Below are 14,989 nucleotides of genomic sequence, written 5' to 3' on the forward strand. Positions count from 1 at the left end.
AAAAATCTGGTTTGCAGGGAAACATGCATATACAATTCCTATGGAATGAGATGTGGTTCTTGGTGGCTTTGTAGCGCCAACAGCCGCTCTACCAACTTTCATCTTGGCTTTCCCTCAAGGGGGGAGAATTGGTTCAGCCAATTGGTGCAGACACAGGGATGTTTTCCTTGTGTGTATCCGTTATTCCGTGATGTATACAATATATGGGGAGTGTTGTCAAAAGGAAGACACTGCAAACAAATCGGTAGTGTCGTATTCTGATCCTCCTCATTTTCTATTCAGTAGCATTTCTCATCAGTCAACCCTATTTCTCCCAGAAGACAGCGACTGTTATTACTGTTTGCATACAATGTGGGATGAGGAGGCCGGGAAGAATAGTTGTGCTGAGAGAAACTGGTTGGGAAAGAGGTTAAAAAGCCCAAAAAGTGGTGAAAGTAGGCAAAAGTAGACAAGGCATTATACATATGACATAAAGTCCCCTTTTTTGCAGGTACAGAATGCTGGGTGTTTAAGAGCTGGTACTGATTGTACTACAGTTGTTGTACGAGGGCTGTAACTGGTATACCATGCATAATTTCTCTCGTGGTGCTTATTGTTCATTGGTTATCCTGCACAGAAACAATACAGGCACTGTAACGGACCCATGGGCTGCATTCCAACACAAGTCATTAGCTCAGGCAGGTCTCCTGAATTGGTCTAAATTTTGCTCCTGTTGATGCAGTGAGTGTAGTGATATACTTTTAATGAGTAAAGGTGGGATTACGTTGTGTAAGCAAGAAGTTTATTAGCTTATCTTTGCTTTTATTTTTCTTTATATTTCTTTGTTTGGGTGGTATTTTCACCTTCCGTTAGCACATGTTTCATCTCCTTAAGAATCACAGAATAGAATTGTAGAACCATAGAATGGTTTAGGTTGGAGGTAGGTAACCTACCCCAACCCCCTGCCGTGGTCTGGTTGCCCCCCACATCAGGCTGCCCAGGGCCCCATCCAGCTTGACCTTGAGTGCCTCCAGGGATGGAATGGATGGGGCATCCACAGCTTCTCTGGGCAGCCTGCACCAAGGCCTTACAGCTCTCAGGAGTTGAATTAGAGTTGGGCCCATCTCAGACATCCATGAGTCCTAGATAGAAATACCCTCTACATAAACAAGAATGGGGTGAAAAGTTGTATCGCAGCGATTGCAAATCATAGATTCATAGCATCCGTAAGGTTGGAACCGAGCTCTGAGGTCATGTAGTCCAGCTGCTGACCTATGACATTATTAAAAATAATAGATAGACCTGTATTTTTTATATTAATGTCCAGCATTGGAAGATGGGGTAAATCGCATGGACTCCCTTTGTCCTCAGGTGCCCAGCTTCGCTTAATAAGATGTGATACCAAAGGCAAGAGGCAATTTTATTGTGATCATTTACCCATGAAACACACAGGCCCTTCATGCTGTACGTGTTAGTTCTCGTTGCATTTACCCCTGCAGCCATTCTCCAAACTGCTCAGTTCCTTCAGTGAGGGCTTTGGAAAGAGATCTTGTAAATGAAAAAGCAAACTGCTGGAAGGCAAACTGTTGTTAACAGCTGATGTCTTGAAGGAAATGAGTTTGCACTTGATGGAAAAAGGCAGAAGGGCTAATGGACACAAGCATGGATGTACCTTTGTACCCTTTCCATAAGGTGTGGGTGGGTGAAGGTTGCCCCATGGTGGCAGTGACCCTGTACTTGCTGTGTCTAGCTGATGTTTACGTGGGTAATGTGTCTCACTGGCACAAAGGAATCCTTTAGCTGTAGGGGATGCATTAGGAAACTATTTCTACATTCCAGCATCAGAACCGTGTGGATGACAGCACAAATAATGGAATCATCAAAGCTGGAAAAGACCGCTGAGATCACCAAGTCCAATCCCATCCCCATCCCCACCACGACCACAGACCTTGGTGCTACATCTGCACAGTTTGTGAACACCTCCACGATCAGTGGCTGCACTACCTCCCTGGGCAGCCCGTGCCAACGCCTCACCACTGTATCAAAGACACGTTTCCCAACGCTCGACCTGAACCTCCCCTGCCGCAATTCGATGCCATTCGCTGACGCGCCGTGCCTTTCGTGCACCACAGCAGGGACGCTCGGTGGGCTTCCACTCAGCGCCCAAAGGCAGCGGGAAAGCCTCAGGCCCCGCGAGGATCCCTTCCGGCCGTCCCGTGCTGGCAGCGCTCCGTTCTCCTCAGTACGGCACTTTGAGCTGCGGCGGGTGCGTGCCGGGGGATCTTTGTCCGAGGGAAGGGAGGCACAGAACCTTCCGCGCGACTCCGAGGGAAAGCCAAACTACTAAAACCCAACATAACCGTAAATAATTTTTATTAATTGTTTTTAATAAACCACCACAGACGGACCAGAGGCGAGCGCGCAGTGCCCGCGCTCCCTGAGGGCCCGCTCCCTCCTCCCGCCATTCCCCACCCGCTCTCCTCAGGTGGCCGCGTCGGGCCGGGCCGGGCCGCGGGAGCCAGCCGGGAGGAGGAGGAGGAGGAGCGGAGGGAGGAGGCAGCCGGGCGGGGAGGGGGCACTCTGCGCCGCGGAGGAGGAGGACTAAGATGGCCACCAGCCGCCAAGGGGAGCGGCCCCGCTCCCCCCGCCCCGCCTCGCGCGGCCCCCCCGGTGCGGCCCGGCCTTGATGGGGCCGGAACGACCCCGCGGCCAGGACGCTGCAGCGGCGGCGGCGCCTCCCGCCGGAGCCCTCCCGGGCCTCAGCGGGGGAGCCGCCCTCCCGGCCCGGCCCACACCGCCCCGTCGCGGCCACCCGCTCGCCTGACCGCCGCGCCCGCGGAGCGAAGAGAAGCGGAGAGGGGCCGCCCGCCGCCCTCTCCCCGGCCCCGGCGGCCCCACGAGAGCTCGCCGCCTACCCGGTGAGTGCCCACCGCCCTCTGCCGGGCCCCGCCGCTTTGTCGCCCCGCCGCGGGCCCTGCCGTGCCGGAGGGGTGCCGTGCGGGCTTGGAGCGGGGGCGGCCCGGCAGGTGCCTTTGGCGGTCCGTTACGGCCGTCACGTTCTCTATTTTGTATGGGTTTCCTTTTCGCCGCGCGGGCCCCGCTGGAGCCCGGCCTGGCGGAGCCCTGAGGGAGCCCGGCGGCCTTTGTTGTTCCCGGGGAGGCGAGGGCCGGGCCGGGCGGCCTTCCCGCAGGCACCTGACGTGGGGGGCGGCCGGGTTCCGTCGTCGTCTCCCTCACGGGGTAGTTTATTTCTCGTCCGTGGTCTCCGACCCAGCCGCAGTGCTCACCTTGAGGGATGAGGGCCGTGGCTCCCAGCTGGAGCTGGAGATGCCGGTGTGGAGAGAGAGGGAGGCAGGCGGCGGTGCAGAATTTTCTGCCTATTTTCTGCTGGGGTTTCGTGAATGGCCTACCTGGTTTTTTGTGTGTTTTACAAGAGTAACTGCCAGAAGGATTCCTCTGAGGACCAGTGAGCCCTGGGCTTATTTTTCTGGCTGGGTTTTGGTTAGTTGTCACCGTAGGTCTATGTATACAAAAGCATTATATTTCACCATGGAATATGGTAGGTTTCCTGTTAGGAAAGGTAGATGTTGCGCGTTGTATTAGTAGCACAATTAGCTGGTGCGTTAGCTCAGCCTGAGCCATGTGGCTGCTCTCTGCCCATGTGTGCCTTGGGTGCAGGTGAGTGACACCTCCCTCGGGACCATTCCACACAGAGGTGGCCTCAGAGGGCTTTTGTCGTGTTGGGTTTCAGCATCACAGACTCCCCCAAACCTGGGCTGCAGGGAGCTGTCCTGATAGCATCATGACACGTTTTAGTGCATCTGTGGCACGTTTTAGTGCCATGGCAAATGTAACTCAAGCAGCGGCACGGTGGGGTTGGCTGTGTGCACAGTGTGTATGAGCTGGCATTTGTGCGGTATTTCATGTGTCCTACAGCATGCCAATACACTTGTAGTGTTCACAAGCATGGAGCGCATTATTGCTTTGTGAGTTGGTCAACCACTATGAGATAAGCACCTCTTTCCCGATATCGTTAGGCTATAGACAGGCATGTTTATAAAGCAAAATACTTTGTAGAGTTCCCAGCTTTGATACTGGAAATGTGAAGCCCTGTTAACATTGCATCTGCACAGTGACCCTGGTAATGAAGTGTTGTCAGTCCAGCTTCAGATACAAGTTTGGGTCACAGATGGTATTTCTGTGCCGTTTGCTATGGATCTGTGTAGTTCAGCTGGAGCCAGCTCTGCAATACTGAATGCTGGGGACAGCAAAATATTTTGAGTAGAAGAATGCCTGAAATATCTGTGGTGTTAGAACAGACTCTTAGTGAACGGTGTTCTTCAGTTTGGTATGTATTTGCTGGGAAATAGACCTGTTTGTTTTTCCAATTTGCCCAACAGCTTGGAGTACGGGTGTTGTATGGCTGGAGTTATACTGCAGTTCTCAGCGAGCTGGTCATCTATTCAATTCAGAGTGAAGCAAGTTAGGCACAGTGCTGCTGTGATATTTAATAACTTCAGTGCCCATTTAGAAATGCATTGCAGCATTTCCATCTCAAGGTTTATGTGAGTTAGTCCTTCTAGTACATTGTTTTCTCATTTGCAGTTCTGTGCCCTGAGATCAGCTACCTCATAGTAGCTGAGGGCAAACTTGCCTTCAGAACAGTAATTGGAAGATGCTAAGTAAAAAGAAAACTATTTCTTGTTATTTTCAAGTTGGAAATAACAACTGTAATCAGAAACCTGTGTTGTTTCATCTTGTAACCTGGATCAGCTGAGAAGGTACCTCAGCAGTCTCCCTACATAGCTCTGGGTCACTGGAGCGTGACTGTCAGCAGTAGTGTATGTATGTGGCACCAAGTCTTTGGGATGTGCAGACATTTCTTGCTGTTAGAAGACTTCAGCAATGTATTTCACACCTGCAAGCCTTACTTCATCTATTTCACAGTTTTATTCCAGTGCTCAGTTGGATTTCTTAAAGTGTGGAAGACTTCTGGGCTGAGTACTGTGTGGAGATAATGGAGAGTATGGATGGATGTTGGTTTCCTGTTGGAAATACTCAAGGCTGTCATGAGATTGTTTAAAAACTGCAGAGTTTGAGCAGTGTTTTGCCTCCCAAATGCTGCTGTTGGATGCTTTGTACTGTTGGGTCGTGGGCATTCACCTCAGTTTCTGAAAGTCTGCTGAGCAGAACTGTGCAAAGGAAAGCACATGGTTGGTCCCTCATTGTTAAAGTGCTGCAGGGCAAACCTGCAGATGCCGACTGGCCATTCTGTTCGTGTTTGTAAGGGATTTGAAGTTCCTATTGCAAAATACTGGAAATATTGGCTCAGCAGTGGCCGCTGACTTGCAGGACTTCCTGCTCTAAGGAAGTCTTATATCATCTGTCCAAAATAAATAGATTTTGGGGGAGGAGGAGCTGGACTACGGTACATTTTAATGTGAGAAACCACATATCTTGCTTCTAATTTACCCCCCAGTGCATCATAATTGTGGAAGTCTCTTTCTGAAAAATCTTACTATAATAAAACCTGCATTTTGAAGTGGTAAATTGAATCTGTCATTGGGCCATAATACATGTATGCGTATGGGGAAATAAAACAGTTGATTTTTGCATGGTTTTGTATTGGAGCTTTTAGTTCACCGTGGTTTTCTTTTGTTGCTGTTGGTAGGTGCGTTGCTAACTGCAATTGAAATGTCCAGCTCACAATAAATACTTGCGTTGGTACTTTCTTTGAATTGCTGGCAATGCCGATTTATTTTCAGAAAACGCTTGCTTTGTTTTGTAGGCATCCTGAAGGAACTGCAACAGGATGTCTCTTTAACTCAGTATTTTGTTTTCAAGTTTTCATCTTGGGATAAGCAGGCTCACTCATGTACCTGCTGTTGCCTTCTGCTGGAGGCTTCATCTCCTGATGCCAGGCCTCTCTCACTTGCCCTGGCTGGGTGGCAGGATGTAGTTAGGAGGCTCCTATGCGCGCTGGGGTTGGCCGGTTGTCCCTCAGGCAGTGCTGTTGTTTTCTCTGTTCCTGTCTCTCTCGCACAGTTTCTCATTTCTCTTCTGCGCAGAAATGCCTGATTGATGTGGCTCCTAAAATGATGCTGGAGTTTTGGGACTCCTGAATAATGGCAGGGGACTCTTTTGTCTTGTACGTAGATATGTTTTTTCACCCTTCTCATTGAGCAAAATTGAGGCTGTGGTGGTAGGACTGACCGTGTTGAAACTGGGAGAAATATTGTTTGCCATTTAGGTGGAATTAGGTTTGCTATTTAGGTGAGAACCACCACCCCATAGGTTCTATTTCATTTAAGGGAAAATGGTGTTGGTTGGTTTGTTCTTTCTGGTTTTCTGTTGGTGTCCTGTACGGGATTCAGCCTATCTGCAGCATGTAGCTGCTAGTGCCCTTGTATCGCAGAATGGTAACAGATTTGCAGCATTGTCTGTAGCATGTCTAACAAGTATCTTCTGAAGTGTCCAAAGCAACTGAGCGCTGTTGTGCTAGGGAAGAGTGAGCTACGTGAAGTGGACAAGGTCATACTGAGAGGTATGAAAGCACATGGCTTTACATTTTTGGGTGGCCATTAAGGGATATAAGAGAGAGATGATGTGGATGCATCTCAATTATAACAATGAGACGTGCATTAAGAGAATGTTTAATCTTAGACTTCTGCAAACACTGTTATTATTTACATGTGATGCATTGTGTTACAATGCATTTATTACAAGGAAGGAGCATTGAGCAGGTTGGCCAACTCGCTGTGTGGGCCATAATAAATTTGAGAAGAAGTCAAAGAAGTGGATTTTCCAGATATTCTTACTTCATCTCTTTTTTATGTACTCCAGAGGAATTGCATATTACTCTAAAGTATGTAAGGGTTAAACTCAGACTTCTTCAGGGTAGGTAGGTATATGGCAGTTACACACCTATCTTAGCAAAGTCAGATGCTTTATAGCTTGGTTTTGCCCCCTGTATCTCCCCGACACATTATTCTAATATCTTGGTAGCTGGTGAAAGAAGTTGTTCCCTTTCTTGAACCATCCATTTCCTTCCTAATGGCCATGCACGTGTGTCTGAGGCTCTGTGGTGAGCTGTTTCAGAGTACAGGGTGAATTTCAGTGCTTACCTCAAAGGAGCAAATTAGCAAATACATAAGCATAGAACTTTGAGCACTGCCAGTAACCAGGAGTTCCATAAAGTCTAGCAGTGAAATACAGCCCTGTGTTTTCTTTTGGTGTTCTCTGCGGTCTCCTGCTTTTGAAGCAGTGTGACTGCAGTCAGAAGGTGGATGGGAGCTCTTGAGCAAAGTGTACTCCTGGTTTTGGCTTCCAGTGCTGAATTTTATAGGGGTATCATGGTGCATTACAGAGCACAGCTTGGTTCTTAGTCCTGAGTAGCTCAACCCGTGTTGTCTTACCATTGCTTCAGTATCACTCTGCCAGGTGGAGTGTGCTTTTTGTTCTTATGTTTCCATATGTGCTTGTTATTTTTAAATGAAGATATATTAAAGATCTCATAGTAGTTGGAAGCAATGTGACTTGATATTTGTGAAGTAGCAGCTGATGGTGTGTTTCTTCAATGAGCACACTGAGCTTGAGTACTGTTTTGAGAATTAGATGTCACTTGCTGCCCCCAGCTCTGACTGAGAACCAAAACATAAACTGAACTACATTAGCAAGGGAGGGAGTGCATGCACCGTGGGCTTTCTGAAGTTTGATTTTGGCTGTGTGGTACTGTGAGCATATCCCTTACTTGTATAATTGTATAATTTGATATTGTGGGAATAGAGAGAGAAATTCAGGGCTGAGAAAATCCCTGGGGTGCCCAGAAAGCATGTGGTATTTAAAAAGGAAAAAATGCATATCAGGGGACTGCTTGTGCTTTTCAGTGAAAAAGATGACAAAATATCACCTTTGCTTGCAAATAGAACTCTTAAATGAGAGGTTTCTAGTGCTTGGATGATGGAAAATCCCAGAAGGAAGAGGGGTACAGGGCTACCTGAGGGAGGGTAAAGGTAGTCAAGAAGATGAATCAGATGGAAGTGTGCTTGTTGTGATCAGCGGCAGTCCCTGCCTGAGGTGCATCAGACTGCGTGCTGTTGTGAGGCTGCAGTGGTTTGCAGTAGGTGTGTTGCTGGTGGGCGCTCCGTTGGCCTTTGGCTCCATGTCACAGAGGCCTCTGTGGCAATGGGAATGTATGCTGTGCCTGGACCCAGCGTGCAGAGAACTGGGGAGGACGGGTGTTGTGTGGAATTACTGCGTGGTGCTCAGAAATTATCTGCCTCCCCCCACCATGTCTGTTTTAATGGCAGAAGCTTTTGAAGCTTTGTGAGTGGCAGAGGATGAGCTTTAGTGGTCTGATCCGGGAACAGGAAAGAATGCTTTCGTTGCAGGCGGACAATAATATAACAGCTGTCTGCTGCTCTCATGCCAAGCCTCACCTCCATACCATTCAGAATGCCATTTGTGGTCCTCGGCCTCCTCTCTGCAATTGCTCTCTTGCCCAGATCGACTACCTACTAATGGCATTTTGTGGAGGTCCTCGTAGCTTCACTTGAGAGCCGGCGCTGAGATGGAGGCCTGGCTTTCTATTTGCATGAGTGCTCGCAGAACAGAATGTACTGCATGGAAGGATGACAAACAAAGCAAATGGAAGTGTGTTTCTTAATGTAAAACTTGGATGTTCTTGGGCTTGCCAGCCTAAGAGTTCTATTGTCAGCATGCTGACCCTCAGTTGTGGTGGGCTGAAAGCTATTGCATAAATATATTTTACAGGTGTGGAGTAAATTCATTTCCTTTTTGGCTTCTGAGCCTTGTGCATGCAGTTTGTGTTTGGTAAAACACGCAGACTGCGTTTTCAACACAAGCTGAGAGTTGAAACAGATTTGAAATATCCACGTGGCAAAATGCTAGGAGTTGGGTGTCACAACTATAAGGAGATTGAGAAGGATATGATCAGAGCTGGCAATAGCCTTGTTATTGCCGATTTCCTCTCTGACAAAGTAAATTCATTGTATGTGTGAGTTTCATTAGGTTTACAGAAGAACGGAAGCATCTCTGAACAGCCAGAAGTAAGCAGTAAACAGGATATGAAATAGCATAGGAGTAGGGTAGGTACTGCACCACCATCGGCACACTGATGCTTGAGTCTGGGGCCATGCAGCAGTGAGGTACAGCAGAAATGTAACAATGAAATCTCCATGGATACAATTGAAAAGGATACCCATTTCCTTGTTAATTAGGTTTGTTCTGAGCATTTAGCATAAGTAGTTAGGATCACAGAATCACAGAATTGTAGGGGTTGGAAGGGACCTCCAGAGATCATCGAGTCCAACCCCCCTGCCAAAGCAGGTTCCCTACACCAGGTCGCACAGGTAGGCATCCAGGCAGGTCTTGAACATCTCCAGAGAAGGAGACTCCACCACCTCCCTGGGCAGCCTGTTCCAGTGCTCCGTCACCTCACTGTAAAGAAGTTCTTGCGCATGTTTGTGCAGAACTTCCTATGCTGCAGTTCCCAGCCGTTTCCCCTTGTCCTGTCTCCACTCACCACTGAAAAGAGTCCGGCCTCGCCATTCTGCCCCCCACACCTTAGATATTTATAGACCTGGATCAGGTCCCCTCTCAGTCTCCTTTTCTCAAGGCTGAACAGACCCAGTTCACTCAGCCTTTCCTCACAGGGGAGATGCTCCAGGCCCTTCACCATCTTCGTGGCCCTCCGCTGGACTCTTTCCAAGAGATCCCTGTCTTTTTTGTACTGGGGAGCCCAGAACTGGACGCAGTACTCCAGATGAGGTCTTACCAGGGCAGAGTAGAGGGGGAGGATCAGTGAGGGAAATAGTGAGGAAAGAGGGAGGATAGTGAGGAAAGTTGAATTCAGATTTTGAGTGGGTCCTGAGGTGATGAGGGAGTTCCTCCTTGAGCTTCTCAGTACCCTGGAGTTGGAAGGTGCAGCAGCACATCCAGCTGACCATAGCAGTTTTTGGAGACAGAAGTACTTCACTTTGATTCTTGTTGGGAACATGATCATAGATCCAGCAGTGTTGGAAAAATGAGGGGAAAGAATGGATTCCTTGCTGCCTCTGGAAATTCTTTGCAGTTTCTCTGGTGGTAGTTGGCATAGCCCAATGACCAGTTATATATGTAAAGCTATCATTATATATATAACACTATAATCTGGTTATATTTCAGTAAAACACGTACATATGTGCTTCAGATGCACACGTGGATCTGAACAATTTATGTTTATTTTAATAAAGGGAAGCAGAGGAAGTGTTTATTTACAAATCGTGTCCTCGGAAGAATGTTTTCCACCAAACTATGCGCGTCTTTAAATACGTATATATATTTTTAGATGAGATGTGGAATGCATTCCTTCCATATAGTTGCTGTTGCTCTGAAGCACAGAGTGTAGCAAGGTGAGGCCTGAGCTTCCTTTGGCACAGGCAGAATACGTTTGGAAGACAGACTTCCCTCATCCTTCCTGCTCATGCTCTTTGACATCATTGTTTAGAAAAGAGGAGGAGCGGGGCTGTTCTCACAGCCTGTTTATAGAGGGCTGTCTGCAAAAGCTTTAACTGGAAAGATACGAGGAGCACAACATGCGAGACGAGGCTTATCTCAATTGCTTCAAAGAATGAGGTGATAATATTGTTAGAAGCCGTTGCTCTTGAGCAGAGTTCAGGCCTGTGCTGTAGTGTTATGTTGAGGGTTGTGGTGGAGAAGAAGAGACCCTGATGAGCTGTGCTCGTTTTGCCTTTGGTAGTGGTCCTTCTCTGAACTCTGCTTTGGAGTGGGAAGGTGGGGAAGTGCCTACGCCTCACGCACTTCAGAGTCATTGTCTGCTGGAATACATTTTGGTTTTGGTTCACTTCCCAGTAGCTCCACGGTAATGATAATGAAGACAGTGAGCTGCTTTGTTATGTGATGGATGTTGGAAATAGTGGATATTGTAACGCAGCTGTGTGTCACAGTGGGGCCTGTACCTGATCCAAAGCTCTCCTTTGTGTGTTGGGAATGAGTGGCTCTGGGCTGCCTCTGTGCCTTCCCAGCAGGGACTAATAGAAGCTCTCTGAAAGTCGGCACATTTGAAGGGCTTCTGCCTTTGTCCAGGGGACAGTCGGTTGCTTTTGTGAACTTAAGCAAATTAGCTGTAAGCAGTGTATGTCCTTTGACCCTTTGACTTTGCTTATGGTATATGTTCGAGGGGATGAGCCCGTAGTTAATCAGTAAGGGGTGAAGGGGAAAGGAGCTCTGTTGGAAATACTCCAACTCAACTGGAAGTTGGGTATTAACTTGAAAAATGAAACCAAGAACGTTGGCTTTGCAAGGCATTCGGTAGAGTCCTGATTTTAAAAAGCCTCTGAATAATCCATGTTTATAGAAGAACTGTATTGCTCAGGATTTATGGATGGTTTTGATACTTGAGAAGGGAAAATAAAAAGCACGGTATGTGCACAGTGATGTTTTCATGTTAATGTATGGAAATACTTCAGCAGCTTCTGTAGACAAATAGCTTGTGCACATGAATGGAAGGTAGAGGCTAGATAAAAACCTTAATTCTTTCTGTTATTTTCTCAATACTGCAAGTATTGCTACCATTTACATACACTGGACAAAAGGGATTTGTCTGCAGATACCTTGAAGAATCTTGTAAGAGTGTTTTGCCAAGACTTCTTGTCCTTTTTCTTTCTCTCTTGTGTTAGTGACTATTTACATGGCTGTGGCCAGTTTGCCAGTTAACAAGTAAAATCCAGCAATAAAAAGTAAAACTAGCAGAATAAATCTCTTTCCTACCCTCCCCCCTGCCCCCAGTTTCTTTGGTAATGACAGTGAAGTATTTTTGTAGGAGCTGAGCAGAAAAGCAGTCTGGCAAACATGTTGTAGGACTTTATTCTTTTGAAGTCCGTCAGTTGACTACAGCACCAAGTGCTGGGTTAAAAAGTAAGCCTGCTGTTCCCCTCCAACTCTCATCAGCTGCTGTTAGAGTAAAGCTTACATGCACTGAACTGTGTCCAGAGAGAAGAATGGCATTTGCTTGCTTTAGTGTTCAGAAATACTCGTCTCCAGGCTTTGTGCATGGAGGAAATAATACGGCATTGGCTACCAGCGCTCTGACGGCAGCCACCAGCGAGAGGTTTGGAGGGTGGAGGAAGAAGAGCTTTCATGGCTGGTGCATGCAATTGCTTGTCCGCAGGGAAGGCTGCTGCCTAAGCAACCCATCTCCCCAGCCCGCGAGGATTTATAGTCATGTTTTTAAAGCTGTTGATCGGAGGTATGGCAGCGTTTGTTGCACCTGCTGGAAGAATAATGCTTTTCTTTAATTACAGCAAACTCTGCAAGGGTGGTACTGAGTTTTGTTATGCGTTTCTTCTGATTTATCTTTCCTAATTTCCATTTTCACTGTCTCCCTCTGCTATTTATGAACTGACAGTCAGAAGCAAGATGCATCTCTGTGTGATTTTGTGCGCTACCTTAATGCTGTTTCTTTCTTCTTCAGGGATATCCTGGTTGTCTCCTCTTCCCTTTCTTTTATTTCTATGCTTAAGTATTCTGACATCAGTGAACTTCTCACTCTATTCTATCCTGCTTTATTATGAGTGTTGCTGTGATGTGATTCCAAGAACATAACTGTATTTTGAGCAGCGCTGGGAAGAAGATGGCTACAAATGCACTGTGGGCTGGAGGCTTGTGCTGAAAATGCAGTGCCATCTCCAAACATGTTCCTCTTGGTAGTTTACTTTCTGCTATTTGTTGTGCAAGGTCTCAGTCTGTATCTTGAAGTGCTTGGTGTACATCTTGAAGAATAAGTAGCCCAGTGTAAGTTACAGCCTTTTCAATAAAAGGTGTGGAAGAGGGAGAGGGGTGAAACAGAGGACCAAAAGCATCTAAGTTTCACAAATGGGTCTGCAAATTCGACATCTTGTCACTCTCTGCAGTGTCCCTTCCTTGCTGAAAACAACTGCCTTGTGAAGGATCTGGCACTTGAATGGATCTTGGATGATTTTAGTAGTTCTTACAGAAATGTAAGTGGCTGTTTTTCCACGTAAACATTAAAATATCACTGCACTGCTCCTGACATTTTTTGGTGGAATGGAAACGTCTTCTTTAGACATGCTGTGTGAGTGCCTCTGTGCTGGGAGAGCCCCTCGTGGCTGGTGATCTGTCTCATTGGCTCGCTGTCGCGCTCCTGAGTCTGACTGATGAAGTGAAAGAAGGTTTGCTTCCCTTCCTGGGCATGATGTGATACCATTGCCTGCTCATTCCGGAGACCTGTGCTGTATGGATAGCTGTTTGCATACAAAGAAGGCCACCCAATTACTTCTGAACTCTCTCTTGACCTTCAGTAATGAACTTGCCTCTCAGTGTTTAAAAAAAAAAAAAAAACCAAGAAAAGAAACTGAGACCACTCATTAAAGTGGTTGATAGTCATTATTTGTATTCAAAGTGCCTTCTTCAGCTTTACATCCTGCAAGAATGTCAGTGTGGTATGTGGAGTAACTACTTGTCTGCTTAGGACCTCCCCCTTTGAGTGCTGTTTGCAACCCGACCGCCTTCTTCCCATGCATTTGGCTGTATGGAAATGGATGATGTTAGAAGGTTGCCCCGTTCCTGAAGAGATCCAAAGAGCTTGTTCCGTTAGAAGCCAGATGTGTTATCTGTCTTGTGTGTTCACCCAGGTAGGCTAGTGGAACGCATGAATGGCTGGCTTCTGTTAGTTATTGTTTGTACTGGCTTATTGACCTGGTGTTCTCTTAATGTGATTAAAGGAAAGTTGCTGAGCTGATGATACCAGCATAATGATGCTGAGCAGGATGCGCTTGCCTGGGTGGGCAGTGGCTGTACCTGCGTTAAGAGAGTGTGTTCATCTCAAGCCAAACAATTAAATGAAGTGGATGAGATAGTAAGTAGAAATATCTTTTAGAAAGGAGTCTGTAAAATCTGAACTACAGTAGCTTGAATACGACATCACTGTTCAGACACCTACAGCTTGGTCTTGAGTTTCTTTTTGGTTTCTACTCTGCTGGCTGCATTGTCAGTGAGGAATACTGTGCTGGAGAGAAGCAGTGTGTGCTGAAGTGGCTTTTGGGAGGCTGATTCCCTTCTGAGCCTCTGCAGATCCTGTGCTGGCAGACTTGCAAGCTGAGGAAAGTGGTGTTGCGGTTCCATGAAATTCACTTTCTCTCACTGTCTTTCAGTCAGGAAAGAGCAGTAGCTGGCTTGCTTGGGCTTGCACTGAGCTTTTGGGCCCTTCTCTTTCATCAGAGGAAAATGTTTTGGGATTTGGGAAAGGAGTATTTGCTTTCTGCCTTTGATGATGTTTGGTCTTCTGCCATCCAGAGCTGTTATTCCTACTTCAATTTCCTTCATCTCAAAGGTCACTGATGTCCTGCCCCTTGTTTGCAGCCCCTCTTTGTCACATCTGGTCGCACTGTTGAGTAATTGCTCTCTCTGGTAGAGGAGGAGGTGCTGTCTGAACATACGCCCTACTTACAGCAACATGGTTAGAAGTTTTTCAGCTGCTTCCGTGTGGTATGTGGGTGCGTCTGGACAGGCAGGGTGAAGGGTTCTGCCAGCTTGCCACTATTAAGGGAATCCCGTCTCTGCTCCACAGTTGGTGTTTCTCTTGCAGTGCCAGCTCCTTACATCTGCCGTGGGCTCCTGGGAGCATTTTAAATGAAACAAATGTATTATTTTGCCTTCCTTTTTTTTTAGTTTTGTTTTGGTCTGCTGTTCTGCTCTTGCAAACAGCTTTGCTTGTGATGGAGAAAGCAAGCAAAGGAGAGAGTGTGTTTGTGTGCTTGGATGCAGCTTTCCCAGAATGCTCATTTGTCCCTTATGCTGTTCTTTTGATCATAATCTCAATTATCTGCCCTTCAAAGAAAACTCTTTTAAAAACTTCAGTGGATTTTCAAGAGACTGTGACACAGTCTACTGGTCTTCAGTTTTAAAACACATACTCTGGACTAACACCAAAATGGAAAAAGATTGCTACAGAGAATTCCTTCAGTGCCCT

At 46.9% G+C, this 14,989-nt stretch overlaps 1 protein-coding gene across 5 annotated transcripts in view; it reads left to right on the forward strand.

Moving 5' to 3' along the window:
* The first annotated feature begins 2,829 nt into the window (after positions 1-2,829).
* Positions 2,830-14,989, forward strand: part of WDFY3 (WD repeat and FYVE domain containing 3) — a 140,410-nt gene continuing 128,250 nt past the window's right edge. For all 5 annotated transcript variants that reach the window (XM_042870783.1, XM_042870784.1, XM_042870785.1 and 2 more), the window contains exon 1: positions 2,830-2,897. The gene's annotated coding sequence lies outside the window, so the exon portion shown is untranslated. The remainder of the gene's footprint in view (positions 2,898-14,989) is intronic.

The sequence above is a fragment of the Lagopus leucura genome, unplaced genomic scaffold (assembly GCF_019238085.1).
Source record: "Lagopus leucura isolate 7727_CA_CO unplaced genomic scaffold, USGS_WTPT01 Super-Scaffold_100004, whole genome shotgun sequence".
In the NCBI taxonomy this organism is placed as follows: Eukaryota; Metazoa; Chordata; class Aves; order Galliformes; family Phasianidae; genus Lagopus; species Lagopus leucura.